Below are 13,732 nucleotides of genomic sequence, written 5' to 3'. Positions count from 1 at the left end.
CTAATTTGTGTACAAATATCAGGTTGTTTTGTTTTGTATGATTATTTTAAAATTTTAGGCCAACATTAATGTTCTTTTGTGTAAATGCAAATCTGTTTCATTATTTGAGTTTATAGGACCCACCTTAGTTTTTGTACATCTTACACTCTGTACTCTTTAGACACCGGCACTAATGGTAAACTTTTCATTATAATTTTCATTCATGATGTGTTTTCAAAATAAATGAATTCCATATGTATAATCACTAAACTGTAAAACATGGAAACTATTTGTATACTGTTATGTATTAACTTGAAATAAGCCTCAAGTTGCAGAAACAGGACATCAAGTATACTTTGTTACCTAAGATGGCTTGGTTGGTAGTGAATATTGTGATGTAAATAAAGTATGTATTATTAAGGAATATTATTAAATTAGTTTAGCAAGTGTGTTTGTGACTATTCACTTCAACACTTTTCTGAGAATTAATTGACGATATTCATCTTATAGAAAACAAAATGCTACCTGGTGAAAGGTTTGCAAAGCAGATATTTTATTCTAACCAGACTTTTGAAATGGAAATGAATTGTTTAGGTTTTTCAGTCATTAACTTGTTGAACATGTTAACAAGTATTAATACAAAACTGACTTGAGTGCAGACAGAAAGTTGGCATGAATTATCTCCGTTTGGACCTCGAGCCAAACATATGCATTTTTCTACTTGAAAATTTCATTGAAAGATCTAGCATTAATGTCAGTGTCTGGATTTCTGTTTTGTACATCGCATGAGAACATATTTATTTATGTGTGAAAAGTATTTGATATGATTGAATGTAATTGGTGTAAGTTGTTCCTGTAGAATAAATCCTTATGTTTAATGTGGACATGTGTGTTTATGAATTGTAAGTAGCGTGATTCCGTTGTCATACAAGATTTGCATATTTAGTTTCCTATCATAGCACACCTATTTCTCTGTGTGTAATAATACTGGTGTCACACAAGAGGAGGGTTCGTGGAGTAGTCCACTGGTTAAGGCTTTTGCTGGTCATGCGGAAAAACTTTTGGTTCCCAACTTGGGTACAGTGTGTGGAGTCTGTTTCTGTTTTCCGAAATTACCCAGCTGAAAACTAAACCCAGGTGTAAAACTAAACTGACTAACACGAAAATGATTGCTGTTTTTCTCCATGCTTATCCTAGTGTGATGCCAGGTCACACCAGGGTGTAAATTCAAGATGTTAGTTATCATATGGGCAACTGCTACAGTCTTTATAGTCTGGTGGTAGAGACAAAGTTAAGGTGTTATAACTGGAATTACACTATCTGGGTAAAGTACAGGTCCTAGTAGTTTTGTTAGGTTGAGTTCTATGCGGGATTAGTACCTTGACTCTCAGAATCAAGCACCCAACTGCCATCACGCAAAGTCAGTCTAACCCACTCAGTCACCGCGACTTCTATGACCCTTCTCCTCAAGCTGACCTCGTTGAATTGCGTGCCATTCTTGATGGGACACTTTTCCAATACATCAAGATTTTGTACTGTAAGATCTTCCAGATGTATTCTGCCAAACATTATGTCCAAAACATGCTCTGTGGGACTGAGTGCTAGATTCCTTTTGTCGGGTTATGGCAGAGTTGTCACATCCTCTTATAAGGATTGACCGTGCACGGTGTGACCTAGAATTGGCTTCATGAAGACTGGCCTAATGTTCAAAGTAGGATTGTCATTGAAATGTGGTATCACATTCACGACTAGTATGTCATTCAGATTTTTTCCGATGACAAATGAAAGTTTACAGTCAAATGAGAGGCACCCTTCACCATCAATGAACACATCCAGTCGGTACTTGCACCACGATGTTCCGAGCATATGCACTGTTGCAGCGGCGCAAAACAGGGGCTTGGTCTCTGAAATAAATTGGAAATCGTCTTTCATCCAACTATTGAACCTCCCCCTTAACGTCAAATTCCGGTGAAATCGAGGTTGACACCAATCTGGTCAAGCTGTGCTGTGAAGATAACGACGGACGTTTGATATGTCGTCTGGTTCTGGAGCCGGCCGATTGTAAGTCTGTCTCACAGTCCCTGAACTACATTATTTTCCCCGCTGCCTAACCGTTTCTGCAATGCATAATCCCTAAATGAAGCAAGCCTAGATTTCCTCACATTCTGCATCTCCGGTCTCCAAGTGGCCCCTTTTCAATATACATGGGTTTGTTTGTTACTTTCAACATAAAATATATCCAGGGAATAAGCTTTAGTCTAGCCGACTGTAGGCGATTTAGGACCGTTCTTCTGGACAAAAGACTGGAATTAGAAGCCACTGTTTGACATGAACAGATGAAGTCTTGTCATTCTGAGAAAGGCTGTATCGTCACTCGTGCTCAAGTTGACTCCTGACGTTCCCTAGTGTCATTAGTTCGCTGATATTTTCTGACAAGTTGGTCGATAATCGATGGTGGGCAACATTTTGCAATATTGTTAAATGGCATGCCAGAATTCCGCATACCAATAACATGCATCTAGTGGAGAAATTCATCTTCGATGTAATCATACATATACGATGGTTGGTCAAAAGGTACTCGACCTAACTGCATTTTCGATCCTCGTCCAATCAGGGAGCCTATATAGTTGTTATAGAGTATCCCTGGTCCAATATATAGAGGATACTGAACGACCTTCCTTGCAAAACCATTTTTATTAAATGAGTGAATGATTTAGTATCAACCGAGCGAAAGCGAGTTTGATACTAAATCTTTCATGAGTTCAATGAAAATGGTATTTCACGGGAGCGAGTTTAGCATTCTGTTTATTATCTCCAACACAAATTGATAGAAACTGCGGCTACAGTGTGATGACTCCCAGTTTTCCTCGAGTCAAACAAGGTCCAGTACTGCTGCGACAGCAGCGTTAGCATTGTGACGTCACAACTCTGAACCCTTATGACGTCATACATCTAGCGGTATTACACTTGTGTAATATTGCCGTGAAAATATTACACTTAGGAGACAAACATCATGACCTAGATTTTCGAAGCTCTCTTGGCGCTAAGGTAGTCGTAAGTGCCATTCATTAACATTAACTTACGACTGTCTTAGTGCTGAGAGAGCTTCGAAAATCTAGGGCCATGTGTTGGCCAATTTCCGGGTGTTATTGAGTATTTGAAACCCGGGAATGTATTTGGAACCGACGGCGTCAGCTGGTTCCTATGGTAGCATCTGGAGCTGCTCATTTGTGACGTCATTCTGATTTTACGTCACAATATGATTTGAATGACATCACCACTGTGGATGACGCAACAAAACGATTGTTTGCGATGTTTCTACTTGACAATTTCTACAGTGAATAGTCTTGCAATTTCCGGGAATCAAATCCCATTTGATCATATTTTTCAACCAAGCAGATTACAGAACATAGTGACTTTTGGTTTACAATGCAGTATCTTCCACGGGCGAGTAATAAAAACATGTTCAGTATAGTACTGGATGACCGTCCAGGGATGGGGCTGTTTTTAAACTTTCAAAAACATTGTGTCCACATATTCAAGCTGGCCCTGTTTAACATTACACACCTCATCAAAAGTACCGCACCAGACATTTCAAAGTCAAATTAGAACAATTTTTGAACAAGTACGTAATTATTTATAATGCTTCACCATCTGTGAACATATTATCACAAACGCACCCTGTTCCGAGCTGCACGTGCATGCTGGCGTAGAACGTGCTTCTTCCGGATGTGTTTGCTGAACATGTAGTACGCACACAGCCTTTTTTTGGAGGATGGAGATTTTACGAAAGCTTCGGGCGATTCTGATTTCACACCATATTTTCGTCCACACACCAGTCCACATTACCAACCATATGAAAAGGGTTACTGATAAGCTGGGTATCTTATTAAATTAAGCAAATATTTATGTGAAAAGTCAACATTAAGTCTTTTGCGTTCAATTACGCATGGCGTTTTGTAAACACTCAACAAATTTGACCTTACATGCATACATACAAGTCTGTATTAAACTGATCCCAGAATGTATCACGTTTTACATTCTTAAGTTGTTTTCTACATTCGCCAATACTTCTAGAATTTGGACCCATGTGCTACAGAAAAGGTTTATTTTCAGTCGTCTCTCAGTCGTTACAGATCAAACATTAATAGCAAACACCTAAACCAATCTTCAGACTTTGTTACATTTTTACAAATAATGGAAAATGCAAAATATCCAATTGTGTTTGAGTGAGGTGGATATAATTTATCTGGTTATTCAAAGGAAAATTAGAATAACCAATTGAGATGAACACCAACTAGCAATAATAACATAATAACAGTCCATTTACCATGCGCATTTGTCCATGACCGAGGCGACCAAACAATCTGATATTTATGACCCAATCTGTCTGTCAGAAGTTTATGTCCACATGACTTCATCCCACTAGGTACCCATTTTCTGTTGGGTGAACAGCTGCATTGTTTTCAGACTCTTTTGCCTAAGTTGACCACATGCATCATAAGTGCTTGGTTGTGGGACAAGACTGTAGCCCTAAAACCTCTCAGGAGTACAGAACTCAATGACCCCCAAAATTAAATCTGATATATCAACGAAACCTTTCGAATCCAGCTCAGACAAACCGACATGATGACTGGTTAGTCAAAAGGAAACTGAGTACAAATATATACAATATATATACTTCAGAGGGCATTCATGGACATGTATTTCAAACTTGCGTCATTCTGTAAACCGCTTGAACAGTGCACGTCAGAACAGCTTGTTCTCAAGGTCTTGACTTAAACCTTCCCGAGGAGTGGAATTTCAAATCTGCCACAGATTCGCCAATTTACTTTTCTTTAATATTTTCATCATTACCAGAGAATGCACATTTATATGAACATATGTGTGGATATATACATTCTCTGATAGAAATACATATGTCAACGTAAACGCTGACTTTTCGGTATAGGTACTAAGTGATGCATGGCATTTAGCTTGTCTTTAATTTATAAAAGGTTTCAATGTTCAACAGCTATCAAAACCAACTGCACGTTCCAAGAGACAGAAGAGAGAGTTTGTATATATAACAACACGGATTAATCTAAAAGAGACGTGACACAAATAAGGAAATAAATAAGAGCTTCATCAAACACAATTGTTCCGTGTCTGAACGAATGCTTACGTCAGTGGCTGACTTGAGCCATCATCTTAATGTGATGACCATCGTGAAGGCTGAATCACATTTAATGATGTTTCCAGGTGGAATCTTCAGCTTTTCCATGCGAGTGAGTGGTGTTAGGCTCCAGCAAAGCTCCAACAATATCACGACATGGGACACTAAAAGTAGGATTCAACCATTGCACCCATGTGGGGATACGAACACGGATCTTCACCGTGATGAGCAGATGATTTAACCACGTGTTCGGTTACCCCGCCGCCTCCGTTGTCCATGTCCAATGCCTCGAGTCATATAACCAGTACCTATTGATGACCATTTCCAAGTTATAAACATCTCGACGTTCGCACATGTTTACATGTAAAATAACTGTCTTTCGTGATTATTATTCATTAAAGAATACCAGTATGCCATTCTTTTTGCTCTTGAATTGGAATGAGACAACAGTTGTATCCTGGTTCCCGGACACCTCATTTATATATTAATAATCGACCCGGGAACCAGGATGTTGGTGCACAGGCAACCTGTCGCGCAAATAGGGTTGCGCAACACAGAGAAAAATGACCGGTCTTTCTAAATGAATTTCGCAGCCCTATTGGCGCTACAATTTGCCCGTGGTTGGTGATACAGCCCCTAATCCAAACGGAGAGAGAAGAAAACATCCGATCGGAGACTGGTCACATATAAGCACAAATATTTATTCCGTAAAAATGATAAACTACTTGAGAAGTTTGTTAAAGTTACAGGAGCAGACCCAAGTGTGGAATTAAACACGAAACTCTCCCTCACTCAGAGTCTGGGTTCTAATCCTTCAAGTATACCGGAAACGGTACAGAGAACGTACATGACGACGTGCATGCGTGTGTGGCGGCTTGTACTAGCCAAGACTTAAACAAGTATTACAGTTAGCTCACTGAAATACCATGCCGCACTTAGGCATGAAGACTCCACTCAGACTCATTATACTGAATCCGACACGACCAGTCCTTGTACCCATTAATGTCGAGAGCCAGGCAGGGGCCAACAAGTACCATATTTTAACGTCTTTCAGCACCTACGACCTTCCTGTCTCCTCTAATGGCCACAATACGCATATGGTCTGCTACAAACTAGGACACTGATATAAAATCAGTATAAGAAAGATGTAGAAAATCTAGTCTATCTAGGGACTGGCTGGTCAAACATTTTACCAGTCCTGCTAAAACCTTGCCTACATGTCCTCCAAATATAAACACCACTTCAAGAGTTAAAACTGGTTTGTTCACTTTATATGCACACACAGAACTTGCACTGTTAGATCTCATCTAGTGGAATCATCTGGACCTAGGTGTTCGAAGCTCTCTTAGCGTTAAGATTGTCGTTAGTGCCATACATTAACATTAACTTACGACTATCTTAGCGCTAAGAGAGCCATACATTAACATTAACTTACGACTATCTTAGCGCTAAGAGAGCCATACATTAACATTAACTTACGACTATCTTAGCGCTAAGAGAGCTTCGGAAATCTAGGCCCTGGTTACAACATTACAGAACTAGTCTTCAGACAAGTCATCAACATCTCAATCAAGATCTGAAAAATCAGATAGGTTCTTAAGCAAAAATATCTCATTGATTTCGCTTGCGATAATTTTACCTGTCATTGGTTTGCTGACCCGTGAAGGTCCCGGGGTAGAATAGGCTTTCAGCAACACACGCTTGCCCATTCTGTTCCCACAGAGGTTACAGAGTAACCACCGTGGAAAGAGAATGATGCTTGTCGTAAAAGGCGACTATGCTTGTCGTAAAAGGTGACTATGCTTGTCATAAGAATCATTTGTTTGCCAAAACTGACCAGACATAAGGACGGACTAGATTTGTTGAACCCGTCTTCCACAAAATTCACTCGTCACGGACGTTGGGACAGGCTGTCTTTCCTACACTGATAAAATATTGAAAATTTGTTTCCTAGACAATTTGTATGTAAGAAATATGTCACTATAAAAGGTAAATCAACGCTAATTCTCCTTAGCACACTACTATTCAGTTGACAAAAATCAAAATGTGAAACCAATGAGATGCAAGATCTTTCATATTTATTTCGTAATCCAACCGATCGCGCAAAAAAAACCACTATTCAAAAAGACATCTTATGCGTTAGAATGTTGAAAGGTAATGACAGATACTGTGACACATTGCATCATAACATATATTTTATGGATTTACAACATATAAAAACAGTTCGTGTTTTTGTTTTTTGATGTACGCGAAAAACATTGAGTTGCTCAACTTCATCAAATAAACTGAAAACAGAATAAGGGAACAGCTACAAAATGTAAACTAGAAGTGTAACTTCAAAACTTACAACAAATTGGAGCACGTATATATAAATTTTCCCATGATGTGTGCTTTAACAGCTACTATTATGGATTAAAGTTAGCATACGTTTCCCCGAGTATAGGGGCCAAGCTGCCATACATTACCTAGCTGCGGCTATCTTCTTGTAGGGGTGTGCGCCGTTTGATCATCGGCAGCTGGGTGTAATCATGATGGGTTGACTGTTTCATTTTGGGTTTGACGGTTCACGGCAAAAACCGTGAAGAAATGATCTTCACTTATCCATGCTTGTCGTGAGAAGCGACAAACGGGATCGGGTGGTCAGGCTCGCTGACGTGGTTGACACATGGCATTGTAGCCACACTCGTGTAGGTCGATGCTCGTGCTGTTTGTCACTGGCTTGTCTGATCTGTATTCGATTATTTACAGACCGCCGCCATGTAACTGAAATATTGTTGCGTGTGGCGTAAACCTAAACTCACTCTCCACGATGTATAACCACGATCAGTACGTAACAGTACGGTCACCTTGCACAAATTGATCGTATCTCCCCAACTTTAGCGAAGGCATGTCGCACAGACTTGTAATACCAACAAATGGCAACGTGGTATATATATATATTGTTCATAACACAGTTTTGAACTTTGTAAGCTAAGACCCAATCGCTGACAATTTATGCCTTGTTGGCATGAGCCCCTGTTAGGCTTGCGATAGTAGAATCGCAAAGTCGCTTCTCACAAGTACACCCTGGACCAGACAATCCAATGATTAACTTAATGAGCATCGATGACCTTTCCGTCATATAGTTACATCAGCGTTATTTTACCCATAGACGATACGGGTTCGATCCGGACATGAACACAATGTGTAAAGAATATTTCACTGGTACTCGACGTTTCTTCGTGTTAACACACATTTTCACGAACCTCCTGCCAAATAGCATCATTTCAAACCACAGGAGCACCAATACAAGCACCTTATAGGCATTAGAGAGACCAGGTTGTATTTCACTAAAAGGAGGGCTCAGTGTCGTGTCACCTGCGTACTCTCGGGTGTACACACATAAATGAAAGATACTCATTTTGAAGCAGGCTCAAGCATTACATTTCTCCACGATGTCTATAAAATGAACTGTTTACAAATTAACCACAGTATGTCGATTTAGCCAGCTCTATGTGTGAATTTACATTTTGAAGTTTTCTTTACAATGTTCCATCTTAAGTTCAGTAACTGGGACGGACGTTGTACTCGTGCTGCCACGTTGCCAACGACATGCAGTTGCTTAAAACAACCATCGACAATGGCGTGGTATCAGAATCTGCTTCTTGCACAGGAAAATCAATTTTATCATGTTTTATATAAATTCCCTGGTGCGTTGGGCGCACCGAGCACGGTTCCCTTTACTCACGCACTGTTTTATCCATTCCTACTTTGACCCGAGAAGGTCCAGTGGTAGAACAGGCATTCAGCAACCCAAGCTTGCCATAAAAGGCGACTATGCTGTCGTAAGAGGTGACTAATTGGATTGGGTGGTCAGGCTCGCTGACTTCGTTGCCACATGTCATCGGTTCCCAATTGTGCAGATCGATGCTCATGTTGTTGATCACTGGATTGTCTGGTCCAGACTTGATTATTTACAGACCGCCGCCATATAGATGGAATATTGCTGAATGCAGCGTAAATCTAAACTCACTCACTCACTCACCATTCCTACTCCGTTGTGGACTCTTGTCTATTAACTTAATCCTCATGTTTCGTAAAAGTAATGTTTTTTTCCGTCTTTCTGCCCTTTCGTTAAATACGTTTTGAAAAAACTCGTTGTCAGATAAATGACATTAGAAAGACAGTCATTTAGAAATCTCTTTATCTCTTTGGAGACGTACAGGAGCGCAACGTCACGGGCCTGTCGTCGATGTGAGACGTCCGCGTCGACCAAAAAAAAACATTATTCAATTGTCTCATCTCCGGAATCTACGTCAAACTGACAAGTGGTGACAGCTATAAACAGCTCGTGTTTCGATACCTGGGTTGAAAGCAATTCTTCATCCGACGTCCAGCGATGGTGCCAAGGTTGCTTGCACGTCACCTCCACGGGTGTGGACGATATATGAATATCAGGAGACAAAACTTGGACAGAGCACTTGTTAACAGATGAGTCCAGATTTCAACATTTCAACTCTGATAGTTTTGCAAGAATTTCAATTCAGTTCAATTCCTTATTCTCATAAACCACCTTGGTCATACAAGAGCATATACTGTAAGCACATATACAAATTCAAATCCAAGATTACAGAATACAGCATATTAACATCTTTTTTCTGACAAGAGATGCGGGATATATTGTGAGAGATTCACTATGTCTCGAGATGTTTTACAGAGAAATTTTCGTGAACTTTGGTTTACAGGGAAAAGAGGTTAGGTGGGTGGGCAAATATTGGTTCTTCAAATTATCTAATGCTTTGCAATGAAACAAATATTGGCGTCGAGGGGAGTGTTTGACGTGTGCACTACTTAACGTCATCAATTTATGTGTGGACGTCTTATGGTATGGGGCAGGGTCACAACCCTAGGTGGAGAACACAGCTCTCTACTGGAGAACTTTAACTTTTTGTTAACTTAGTGTTAACGTCAACGTGAGCGACGAACGTAACCTGGGCGACATCGTCCGAGATCATGTTCTAGCGTTCGAGGAAATACGTTGGACCTAATGCCTGACGGTGCTTTTACGGCAGCATATGAAGGCGTACGGTACCGCCATAGAAGGCTTTTTTCTGGTACTCGCCCCATAGAACATTGAAGTTCTTGAAAGGCGTGTGGAATTTTATGACACGGTTATATGGATAACATGTTTTATCTATGCATATTCACTCTATGCGCTGACTCAGCATTCACCTGATAAAGAAGCAAGAATTAGCTGTGAAAGAATACCCGCCCCAGTCTTAGTTACCGGCTGGTTGTGGTCCTCTTGTAAGCTCCAACCATTTCATCCCAGACGTGGTCTAAGAGATGGGATATATATCATGGGTAAGAACGTCTTTTTATTGTGGGAAATGAGTTGGACCTCAGTATCTGAACCCGTTAAGGTCATGCGACTAATAGAGTGACATGCAACGAAAAAAAAGAGACTAAAAACATTTTCACCGTGGTTCTACAATGTTTCCGTAGTATTGTCTTTTAAGATTTAGACATAAGTTTAATTAACCGTCCAGTTCTTTTGAACATATTACATGTTTAAGATAATAAAAAAGTCGAGAGTTTCCAGCTGAAGAATACATTGTCATTTCTTACAAATTTCATGTCAGGAATTAACTTAACGGGTATCCGGGTAGGGAAGGGTGATAACGTCTTGGGTGTCCGGGTAGAAAATTTGGACCCGTCCAAGCCCTACCAGCAACGTTAGCTACGTTAGATCGATGTTTGGTTGAGATTTGTAGCAGCCCACAAGCAAACATCTGGTGTTTTCAGTACGCTGAGTATGGAGTTCCACAGGCAAACTGTAGCGCAAATGGGTTGCGAAGCATAGACAAGAGAACCAGTCTTCTTACATGCGAGCGAAGCGAGGAAAGGTTGGCAGCGTACTTTCCTCGCTTCGGTTCGAAAAATATAATGTCAAAATAACACATCGCCATCATCAAAGCTTTTCCTCACTTGGTTGGGCTCTAAGATTTCCTACCCCATGTTTAATAATTACTCACGAGATATATGTTTTATTCAACACATTATGCGCCACTCGTGGTATTCAGATTGTTCTTCACCGCCATTACCCTTGCTATCTTCCGGTTGAACGGTGTGACGGAACAAGAATAAGCAGAAATTAAGAAGAAATACCTTATTGCCTAATGTTACCTCACCGTTTATTTGTGTTATCTGTCGTCTCTAATGTTAGAATTTTCGTAACATTTATTCTACATAAAAAATACTTATGGCGTAATGGGCGAAGCTGAACAGGAAGCTGAAAGGGGGAATGGAAAGCGAAGAACGGTCTGAGGTACCACGAGTTGCGTTTAAAATGGTGAATAAAAAATATTGCACGTAAGTAATTGGGTTGGAGCTGTGAGAACACAACCCAGTGAAGAAATGGGTGTATGCCTTTGATGGTGGCGATATTTTATTTTTGACATGCAAAATATTTTTCGATCCAAAACGAGGGAAGTAAGTTGCCAACCTTTGCTGGCTTCGCTCGTATATATGAAGACTTGTCACATTTTGTATGCTGCGCAACCGCATTTACGCTGCTGTGTGCCCGTGGGTGGACACATCCGATATAAACATTGTAAATGGAGATGTCGCTCCTTTTTCACTTTCAGGGCGTGTCTCAAGTTTGATTTCTTGAAATAGTACTAACATCATCCATGTTGTTCGCACCTTGACTTACGGCGTGTCATCAATGGGAGAGTTCGACACCTTCACTGCTCGTCACTTCCTACCCTGTCCTGCACCAAAGGCAGTAACGATAACTCTGTAAGGCGTTTGGTTACCTCCGCAAACGCGATATTTACAGAACTTTATAGGAGAAATTACTTTTCCCCGCTCATATACATAAACTGTTCTCCAAGTCACAAAGAATTACTAAGAATTTTAAGTGCATTTTAGAACATGTATATTTTCACATTTATTCTCAAATAGAACAAACAGCTTGTAGCAGTATTTTCTAACCCTCGAGCTCTCTTGATGTGAACAACACAAGTTGTTGACATCATCAAATTTATTTATGTGCGTGCCCGGGCACTGGCCAGTCTGTCACAAAACGAGCCCAACTCATGTCTAAACTTATTTCCGTACGCTTTCCGTACTGTTTCTTTAGCTACCCAGTTATTTCGATCGTATCGATTAACACATATTCGGGGGCAACAGACTACACTTTGAGTTTTCTTGCAACACTGTTCAATCGGCAAAATCTGTCCATTTATCTATTATCATTTTACAGCATAATTGATCTGTCGTGAAGCATGATATTGGGTCGACAAAGGAATTTTCGACACTGAACGAAGCGTTACTAAAATATTCGTTGTTACAAACGGACTCTGTGCCACTAATCGTATATACGCAAATGAATGCAAATGTCAAACTGGTACTTGGAAAAAAAACACACACCCCTCCCCTCCCCTTAACTTACGGAGATCCTCGTTGACGTAAAAACATCTCGTTTATTGTCTGTGAGTTATGGAAAGTGTAATATTAGAAAGATGCTGTGTCAGCCATACCAGAGACCATATACCGATATATGGTCTCTGACCATACATGTGCGATGGCGGACGGATGACAATTAAATGTGAATTCAAACTGCCATGCGTCACAGGTGTAGAAGCCCGTGATTATGGTGGTGAGCAAGATACTTGTTTCACGTAAAACTCAATATAAGACAGTGGAGAAGCAGCTTTCTGGTGAAATGATAGAATAACAGAATGCTGTCGGAGACACATATTTAAAAAACAACAAAAACAAAACAAAAAAAAACCAACAAAAACACTAGCAACAACAAAATTGTTAGGGCAAGTTTGTGCTGTATTCACAATATTCATTTTAAAAATCCACCTCCCTTACACATCTGAAATACTGTTGACTGCAGAGTTAAAGGGGAAGAAAATGCTCAAACCTCATTATTCCGGATAATCCAGTCCTGTGACCCTAGTAAACCATGTGCCAACCAAGTCAGCGAGCCTGATCACCCGATCCCGTTAGTCGCCTCCACGACAACCATGGGTTACTGAAGATCAGTTCTAAACCTAATCTTCACGGGGCTTCCGGAAATACTGTTACCGGGAAAATCTTTGTTTCTAAATAGTCAGCGTGTATCATTATCAACCGAAATTATTCCAGAATGCTTGAATTCCGTTCTGCATAATGTATTTCCTGAGACATGTATTATTCCCGAAGTCAGTTGTTCTTTCAGTACTAGCCCCGATTCCCAAATGTTAAAGTTATCCTTGAAGTTAGGTAAATCTAAAAAGAAGACGAAAAGTAGAATGATTACACCCAAGAAAGGGAGCAAATGAAATGACATTGTATTAAATCATTACACCCACCAATTGACATAATCTGAAGGAAAAGTAAACCCGAATAAAATAAAATAAATAAACACGCAAATAAATGTAAAAAAAGCTCCAACAACTCTATAATGTATCCACTTACAAATTGGATTTGATACGAAAATCATAATCCTTCCAAACCCTTACAATCAACAGCCACAGCACTCCCAACCTGAGATCCAAAATGCAGCAATGATACCACATCATAAAATACCAAATGCCCATCATAGTAAAACAATTTTAAAAAAAC

This window comes from Haliotis asinina, chromosome 14 (genome assembly GCF_037392515.1).
Source record: "Haliotis asinina isolate JCU_RB_2024 chromosome 14, JCU_Hal_asi_v2, whole genome shotgun sequence".
NCBI lineage: Eukaryota > Metazoa > Mollusca > Gastropoda > Lepetellida > Haliotidae > Haliotis > Haliotis asinina.
Note: the sequence above shows the minus strand (reverse complement) of the source record.